Source organism: Neovison vison, chromosome 6 (genome assembly GCF_020171115.1).
Source record: "Neovison vison isolate M4711 chromosome 6, ASM_NN_V1, whole genome shotgun sequence".
In the NCBI taxonomy this organism is placed as follows: domain Eukaryota; kingdom Metazoa; phylum Chordata; class Mammalia; order Carnivora; family Mustelidae; genus Neogale; species Neogale vison.
Genome location: NC_058096.1, coordinates 136,015,326 through 136,025,210, shown reverse-complemented (window position 1 = coordinate 136,025,210; position 9,885 = coordinate 136,015,326). Strand labels below are relative to the sequence as shown.

The 9,885-nt window shown below is 38.6% G+C and overlaps 1 protein-coding gene across 1 annotated transcript in view; it reads right to left on the bottom strand.

The window, feature by feature from the left end:
- Positions 1-1,465: 1,465 nt before the first annotated feature.
- The window catches only part of LOC122908964 (myelin associated oligodendrocyte basic protein), a 56,776-nt gene continuing 48,356 nt past the window's right edge, over positions 1,466-9,885 (bottom strand). The window contains exons 7-8 of the transcript XR_006385056.1: positions 4,894-4,977; positions 1,466-4,780 (exon numbers count right to left, since the gene is read on the bottom strand). The gene's annotated coding sequence lies outside the window, so the exon portion shown is untranslated. The remainder of the gene's footprint in view (positions 4,781-4,893; positions 4,978-9,885) is intronic.

The following is a 9,885-nucleotide window of genomic DNA, read 5'->3' as shown; positions in this document are numbered from 1 at the left end:
TGGTTTACACATTTTACAAGGCCAAAACCCTCTATTCCTTGTTCTTCCCTAGATCCCATTGAGTTTCCAACCAAGTACTTCCAAAATGCCTCCACCAGACTGCCCCACAGCACTGCTGACTTCTTGCCCAAAGCACACTTCCACCACCACCTCCTTTGAGGAAAGTGGTTTGACCTCCTACCTGCATATGTTGGGCATGGTGCTATCCTTTGTTGATGATAAATCTGTTGTTAGTTGGTTTTATTCCAATTTTGTATAACTATAGTATATGTCTAAGATACGAATTCTGCAAAGAAGAAGATGCTAATCATAGGCAAGAACTGGTGCTAAAATGACCTTTTCACTTGGTTTATCATACCTTTAATTCTTACAGACATCAACTGGCATTACATTGACTCATTTTCCACTTGATTTTGGTGCTTTTGGTTGTTTTTAACACAAACACCTTTTTCCTCATATATTTATGACCAAACTTACTTCTTACCATTCTATTTTCTTTTCCTTCACTCATTTTTTTTGCTTCTTTAATTTTTATCTAATAATTTATCTAATTTTTAAAACTTTATTTATTTAAGTAATCTCTCCACCCAATATGGAGCTCAAACTCACAATTCTGAGATCAAGAGTCACATGACTCTCTGCTGAGCCACCCAGGCACCCCTGATTCTTTAATTATAAAATCTCCTTAGAAAGAAAAACCTCATTCAAAATTTATATTTTTATGGCATATTTTCCCTTTATTTCATCATTTTCCTTTTACTTTTTAAATACCTTTGGTACTTTTTCACCAACATGGTTTTTTTTTGTTTGTTTGTTTGACGTTACACACCAAATATTTTTTGTTCATCAGTGTCCATTTAACATTTTTCTGACGTCAGTAGGATTTTTTTCCCTCTTGGAATGAGGCCAAGGGGTCTACTACAGGTAAAAAAGTTTGTTCTGATTGGCCATCTGAGGCATATAACCCCATGATAATAAAAATAATAAAGAGATAGGATGCAGAGCCCCTTCCTGTGCAAAGTGAATAATTATTGGATAAATGGTTATAGCAACATGGCATAATTTGCAATAGTGCACATGTGCTGGTTAGTTGATAAAACTCAGTGCAGCTTTCAGGAGATGCCTCTATCCATGGTGCAGACATTGCTGGGCATACTTAGGCAAGATTGTGATTTACTGCTGGAAAGATAGGAGGAAAAAAACTCTTAAAGATCATCCTAGAATAACCAGAAACCCTGGTTCTCCCCAGTCCACTGGCATCCTTGACTACCCACATATATCACATTTCACAGAGATTTTTATAATAGTCATAGTGTACGGTGATATCCTTCTGACTATGTCCCGCTGCAGGTCCACAGCATCTGATATTTTCAAACTGTTGGTTATAAAACTTAAGTGTAGGCCTCACATGATTTGTATTAATCAATACACAGCTTTTTAAGTAAAAAATTTCAGAGACCAGGTATGTTTTTCAGGCAAATCTATTTTATCTTCTTTTTTACAACATTATGGACTTACGCCTCTTTGATACCATAGGGCAACTTTGCTTTCTTTCAACATCCCTAAGCTAATCCTGATTTTTTTTTCCTCTGCCCAGAATTATGAAATCAACTATCCCCCAAGGGTATTTGTCTTTTTCCCTAGAGAATAGTTTTAGAAGCCACAAGCACTAGTTCTACAAATAAGCTTGTTCCACATTCTGACTGGAATTTGGCAAGATGATAGCAAAAATATCCAACAGCATGAATCATTGTAGGGACAGAACAGATAAAGTCTCCTTTAAAAAATGTTCAGAATTTGTATTGATATTTTCAATTCACCTCTATTTTAGTAAGTTCTTCTTTCCTTACTCTGATAGAAGAGTTTATTCATCCATTTCAATTTTTCAACAACTCATTTTCCTTGTTTTTATTAATGTTAATTTTAAAAAAGCTCTGTATTTATCATACCAAACCATGGGTCTAAATATCAGCATTGCCTCCTCCAAATTCAGAAGGCTCATATCTTTTCTTCTGTTTTGAACTTCAGCTCAGCCATCCTGAAACTGACTCCAAAGTGTGGAGCTCCCATTGATTCTTTGGTTAGCACTATCTTCACACTAATATCTGGAAGGAAAGCAGCCCAAGCCTTTGTGTAGGAGAACACCAAAGAAACTAAGAGTTCAGAGCACTCAGTGTGATATCCCTGATGCCTTGTTTGCATAATAAAAGACAAAAAAATGCAGGTGATACACAAATACCCCTTCTTAAAATTAAAAAAAAAAAATCCACTGTCAATTATCTCTGTTTGAGCTCCCAGTTTGATTTGATTTGATTTTTCCTTCTTATTTATTCTTTCACTAGTGCCTTTGTATATCTATGTGACAGGATTTTTAGTTAAAAAAACTGCATTTCCTGCCCTTGGGTACTAGTGGGTACACCAACTTACAAGAGTCGGCTGCATTCATCACCCCTGATTCTGCACTCAGTGACATCATGCTCACAGCCTGCAATCAACCATAGCAGAAGTGTTTACACCATGGAAATTGGCAAACACTAAAAATCAGGGCTTTCCACCCAAAAATCCTGTTGTCAGGCATTTACAGGACAACTCTGGGTTCAGCTTTGGGACAACTCAGTTTTTCCAAAACCAGTCAAAATATCAGAACATAAAATCAATTAACATACAGAATTAGCAGAGTTAATATGCCAAACATTATGGTCAAGAATCCCCACTTAAGAAGTTTACATAGAATAGCATTTGGAGCTTTATGTAATCTTTGCAGTATTCATGGCATAATGCTTCCCAGAACCAACACTTAGAAGACAAAAAAAAAAAAAAAAAGAAGGCCACAATTGGATTACAGCACATTTTAGTTATAATATCCATTTAGTTATCCACTAGTTTCAAGTAATTTCCAGATATTTTTGATCCATCCCCAGGGGTTTTATTTCCACAACAGACAAACACAGACAATTCAGTAATTTCTAGTTATTAACATTTCTGTGGTATTATCCAGTTTTTTACATAAGTTAATATACACCATGCTCTTTCCTTCTTGATTTTGCATTCTGTAATATCTGTATCTTCTGAGTGATATAAAGGATAGAACCAAGGAAGTTATTAAGTATGAGGTCTGGCTCTGCCAAAATCTAAAATGGGCTGAAGGAATATTAAGTTTCCTTATTAGGTTTGAGTGGGGTTGGCCAACAAATTTGATCTTTCTAGTGGGCTGTCATGGCACCCCTGGTGTCATTCCCAGGAATGTAATGGCTTCACATATCTCATTGTTAAAAAGTGTTCATAGTAGAGGTTCTCATTTTGTTGTTCATTTAGCACCCGAGGTTAGGCAGGAGAAACATTTCTACCTGAGGGCTTTGTGTAGTTCAATTCCCCTGCCTTTTTATTGCCACTTGCCCAGAGAAGTGGCCTCCCCAGCTGAGGAAGCCAAATGCTCTGACTTGTTCTTCCAGTTGCCTTGGGAGTACTTGGCCTGATTCTGCTTTGCAGAGGAATAGTCTTCTGAGCTGGATCATACCTGAGTCTAGCATTTTTCCTCCCTACTCTCTGGTTTTCCTCTCCCCCAAACCCCACACCTTAAGCAGACTTCCTCTGGCATTGCTCCATATTCCCACTTGCCTTTTAAACTTGGCTGGGTCTGGCTGTGCTCACTCAAGGACACAGAGCCACAGCCTTGTTGGAGTGTCAGGCATCTGCCTGCGCTTGGCCACCCAACCCCCAGCACAAGACTGCTTCAGATGCCCTCATTCTCCTGAGCTTCCCCTACTAATACTACCCATTTTACATCCCTCCACATTCTGCAACATTCCATTATCTTCTACTGTGCTTTCCTACCTATTGCTACAGGAAGGTTGGGAGGGATGGTGTATTCAACTCTACCCCTTTGTCCACATGTCAGAAATCTGCCTGAAGCCACAGCACAACCCAGGTCCAAAATGAGTAAGTGTTCTGTTCTCTAAGACTTGTAACCTTAGAAAGACCCCAGGCTGATCATGAGTCTCCCACTTATCCCGCCAAACTCCTTTGTGTCTGGCTAATATTGTTGACTATTTCTATACAGGTTTTAATCTCTTATTTATTCAAGCCAGGAATTATTTCATATCTTCCCTTTGACTTCTGGGGGCTAGATATTTTTTAGATAGGCTTTCATTTTTTGTTGTCATTTTTAAAAATCTATTCCATTATAGAGAGCATTTGAGATATCATGGTTTCTGCTTATCACACAATTATAGTATTATGGGTCATTAAAATGTATGCATGGGGCATCAGATTGCATTTACCATTAATTGTTTGCTTTTTATATTCTTCATTTGTCATACAAATTTGTGTACCTGGTGTAGGTATATATGATTCATTTGTTTTAACTGCTGTTAAGAATTTTATTTATAAGTATACCATTGTTGATTTACTCATTCTATTAGTGAACATTTTTATTAATTCCTTTCTCTTTCTCTCTCTTCTTTTCCAATGGCAAACAATTCTTTACTGAATAGATGTATGTGTGCCTCCTTTTCTCATGAATGCAAGTTTTCTCCAGGATCAGTACCTAGAATTATAATTGCTTGATCATAAGTTATATAATATCTTATTTGGCTAGCATCCCCATTTTGTACCCCAGAAGTATTACAATAGTTTATAAATTTTTATCAGTGGCTTATCAGAATTTTTCCCAAAACTTGATAAATTTTTATTTTTGCCATTATGGTGGCTATACAACCATATTTTTTTGTGTGCATCCCTGAAGAAAGATATATATCTTCAGATTGAAGGAACTTGAGTCCTAAGCAAAATAAATAAAAATAAGTCTATACTTAGTGACATCATAATGAAAATTCAGAAAATGAAAGACAAAAAGAAAAATCTTAATCCAAGGAAAAATAACAATTTACTTACAATGGAAGAACAAGTAGACTGACAACATATTTCTCATTGGCAGTGACAGAGGTCAGAAGACAACAGAGGGGTATCTTCACAAGGCTGTTAAGGGAAGAAAAACCTGTCATATTAGAACTCTATATTATTCTCCCAGAGGTTGTATCTGCACATCCTCAACTTGCCTCCCCCATCTTGCTTCAGAAAGATATTTCCCAGGTGAACCATGAGAGACTATGGACTCTGAAAAACAATCTGAGGGGTTTGAAGTGGCGGGGGGGTGGGAGGTTGGGGTACCAGGTGGTGGGTATTATAGAGGGCACAGCTTGCATGGAGCACTGGGTGTGGTAAAAAAATAATGAATACTGTTTTTCTGAAAATAAATAAATTGGAAAAAAAAACAATAAATTGGACTTCACTAAAAAAAAAAAAAAAAAGAAAGAAAGATACTTCCCCTTGACCAAATGGTAGAGTAGGTGTCTGAGGCTGGGCAAATCTTAGAGCCTCATGCCCTCTGGTCACATGACCTGTTCAAAGGGTAGGTATATAAACAAAGAAAGAAAGAGCTCTCTTTCCATGCATTGTCTTCCTTTTGGTCTGTTCCATCTAAGAGTACTTATAGGAAGATTTTCAGGAAGAAAGAGAGAGGAAGAGGGAGAGAGAGAGAAAACTTTAAAGTTTCTAGTCAGAGTTCATTTTTTAAGTGACTGGATGTATAGGAGTAGCAGAGGGCAAGTAGGGTGTATAGACGGGAAAAATGTAGCCCAACCACTGTGAGAGATGGGAGACAGAGGCAACAAAAAATGGCACCAGATAAAAATGTTGACCATCGGTGGATGAAATTTAATAGGTTCCACCTACCAACAACTTAGCCAAGGAAACAGAACATCTTAATGTGTGCATAGTCCCTTCATAAGTACAGAAACTGCAGATCTGATATCCTTGTATTGTACACCTATGTTCTTTTTATTCAAATGTAAGACAACATAGTCCATTTACATCACAGAATTTCAGACCTGGGAATTTTCTTTTTTTTTTTTTTTTAAAGATTTTATTTATTTATTTGACAGAGAGAAATCACAAGTAGATGGAGAGGCAGGCAGAGAGAGAGAGAGAGGGAAGCAGGCTCCCTGCTGAGCAGAAAGCTTGATGCGGGACTCGATCCCAGGACCCTGAGATCATGACCTGAGCCGAAGGCAGCGGCTTAACCCACTGAGCCACCCAGGCGCCCCCAGACCTGGGAATTTTCTTAAAGGTACCCTTTCTTTGCATAGATGGGTGAATCAAAGGCCAGAGATTAAAGTATTTGGAGCAACATAGCTGAGTAGTGACAGACACAGAGACAGAACTTGGATTTCCTAACCCCAAGTCACTTCTTTTCCCAGTCACACCATCTCTGCACCCATAGGGACTGAGTTTTTGAAGTGGCCTTCCTAATGTTCCTGGGATAATTCTCTGTAGTAGACATGTTCTAAATGCTGGCTATCCACTATGTCCTTCTTTTCTCTTCCCATGTCTCTCCATTTTCCTCTGCTAGAAAGTTCTTGGCTTTAATGTTAAAGCTGATGTCCTAAAACCCTGCTATTAAGCTGAAGACCCCACCCCTCCTTAGAAGGGGGGTTAGCCCATGCCATCATAATAACCAAATGGAGTGGGAAAAGGTATCTTGCAGAAGATAGTATACTGATGTGGGAAAACCAAAGGTGACCCAGCAATTTGGTGTGGACTCTACTCCAAGTCCTCCTTAAATTGATGCTCAACATGTTAATGCATCTCAAAAAGAAAAAAATCCTACCCCAAAAGAAGTGAAGCCTTCAAAAGACACTATAGCAGAAGACCACCTCATAATCCAATTGGTAATACTTAGATTTTGTCATCAAGTCTACTTTATTCTCTTTCCAAAGTCTTTCTCTTCATATGTCTTATTCCTTTGGAGTTTCTTTCCTCCTCTGCCATGAACTTCCCCTTCCTTTGTCCAGAGCCCTTTGCCTCCACCCTAGGACTGTAAACACCACTTGGCAAGGCACAGTGTTTTAGTTAGCCAAAGATCTCATGTTCCTCAAGGTTTCCCCACCTCAGGGAGCTAAGTTTGTTCAGTGAGGGGTATGGATAGTGCATGCAAGGTTGTCTGCCCAGAGTATGGGACCAACACATTCTTTTCGCAGTCCAGTGTTGCTCTAGGTATTGTCCTATATCAATAAATAAACCACCTAGACTCTATTTGATCACAATACTCAGGTTCCTGAAGTTTTGTATGACTAAGAACAGGTAAGCTGACCTCTATCAACTAGAACTCTTTATAATATTCCTCCAGAAAATTTATTTCTATGTAAGTGTGTTAAATTTTTTAGACTCAAAAATTTCATCTTGTTTGGTCTGCACAACAGCCCTGAAAAGGGAAGTTTGGCTTAAATGACTTGCCTAAAGTAATGAAAAACAAAGCCATGCCCCAGCTCAAGTATTGTTATGCACATAAATGGTCTTTCCAGCATTTCTGCACATTTTCCTGAAACTTTCTTTGAACCACTACTTTGAACACCAACAATTGGAAAACTTACTAATTTACTATATTTACTCCAACATGAATGTATTGAAATTGTACAGAATAGCCAAGATAGAGACAACAGGATAAGAAATATCAAAAATTTAGAAATTAACATTTTTAGAAACAGATGATAAGTTTTTTTTTATAAATCAGGTTATACTAAAGGTTAACATATTCAAATGAAATCTTACTTTATAAGTATTAATTTGGATAAAACTAAATATGAATACCAATAGTAATATTGCTTGGGGCAGAGGAAAAGTGGTTTGGCCCAGACCCATACTCACACCCTTCCACCACAAGACTATCAACCAATAGAGCAAGCACCTGTATACAACCTGTATACAACCAATAGAGCAGTGCACCTATGAGCCCTGGTCTCTGTCCAGTATGGGTAGAGGAAATGGTACCATACACTTTGGGGCTCTCAGTTATCCTCTGGAATATCTGAGCTTTGTCTCTAAAGCCCTGATGGCTGGAAATTTCACTTCTGAGACTCTAATTAGTACTCAGTAAGTCTCAAAACGATTTTTTTCTTCAATATATATTTTCATTATTTATTCAATCAGCAAATATCAACCCAGTTGACCAGGGATACTTGTGATGGCCACACTTATCTCTGGATCACCTGCAGACACTTTTGTTTTGATCTCTTAGATACAAGTAAAAAAGTACTTAGTGCTCCTGGGTTCCAAGTAAGGAGGGTTCCTGAAAAAACATGGATGAAGATCAAAGTTCAGGTGGTCCCCTAAAAATTTAAAGTGGGAACTCAGATTTTAAGACAAAATGAATTCTGTATCTAAAAAGAAAACACATACACACAATCCTGATTTTTCCCCTGTGAAAATAATGTTCTCAGATAGGGTTCCTTGATGGCCCAGTCAGTTAAGCATCTACCTTTGGCTCAGGTCATGATCCCAAGATTCTGGAATCGAGTCCCACATCAGGTTCCCTGCTCAGTAGGGAGTCTGCTTCTCCTTGTCCCTCTGCCTCTCCCCCAGGTTATGCTCTCTCTCTCCCACTGTCTTAAATAGATGATAGAATAGATAGATAGATAGATAGATAGATAAAAAATACTGTCCTGGAGTAAACAAGTTTGTGGCATAATGCATCCTTGCATGAGAAAGTCACTATATAACATGATTCCAAATCAGTTATATCCCAGAGAGAGTTAAAAATGTTCAGAACACAGAGCTGCCTTGAGAAGCAGCTATATGAAGATTTGTTGGGTGATATATGTGGACTAATGTTTTTTCATTTTCACAGCAACTTGAATTTTGCAAGTCAGAAGAGGAAATTGGAATGGCATGTCAACCAAATCTCCTTCTGTATGGTAAAAGACATCACTATGTTTACCCCCCTACCTTCCATCTGCATATGATTTTGAGCAAGAGGAAAACAGGGAGTGGAAGGGAAAGAAACCACCTCCCCCAGGACACACGAAGCAGCAGAAGGAAAGAAGCCACAAAAAGGAAAGAATATCTCTCCCTCCCCTCTGCTACTCATATACACATTTGATGCCAAATGCTTCCAGATCTTCCTTTGGACTCCAGAGATTCTCTTATTAGGACTCCAAGAGTTCACTGAAGTGAAACTCACACTAGAAGAAAGGGGTGAGTATCACGTGAGAACCCAAGTTCAAGTATTTGACTGAGAACTTTTGGAAGTATGAGACAATGCAAATATCAGCAAATTAAAATTGTAGGTGAAAGCAAGTTAAGGAAGTAGAAATAGCCCTGACATAACCATCCTAATGGAGATGAGCACATTTGCAAGGCACAGTGAGTGGTAGCTTGGCACCAAGCCATGTGGGAAGGCAAGGAAAACTGGACTTGGAGGGAACTGGAGCCAAAACAAACCCGGCTTCGGGTCATCACCCCATCTGGATCATTCTTGGTGACCTGACAAGTGGGGATCCGATAACTCAAAGTGTTGATGGTTTGGGTAGAATCTCAGCTAACATCTGGGAATAAGATCTGGGGAGGACAGAATGAAAGCCAGAACAATAAAAATGTATGAAAGTTGTTGGTAGGTCTGCTGGAAATCTAAAAACCAAGTTCTTTTGTGAATTTAAGTTGTAGAAAAACAGATGAGTGAGGAAAGAGATGCAAGTTGGAAGAAAGACAGGAGCTGGAGGAGAGGAAGCTGTAGCCATTGGAAATGGTGGAGTGGAGACAAGGCTGTGGTCTCCTCCTGCCACTGGCTGTTCCTACCTTCCCAGCCCTACCTCCTGAGATCAGCAAGCAAATCAGGGGAGATATCAAGTCTCAGAAAATAGCTGTGGCTTAGGAAAATAATGGAGTTGAAGTTCTGAATAAATGTGCTTTGCAGATGACACTACTTGTTCTTCATCTTTGCATCAGAGGAGAAAAATCATAGAGAAGGAAATAAACAGGATCATTTAAAAAATAAGAGTGAGTTGGCAGATTACCATAGTAAAAAGATAAAGAGTCAGGGAAATTAGATGG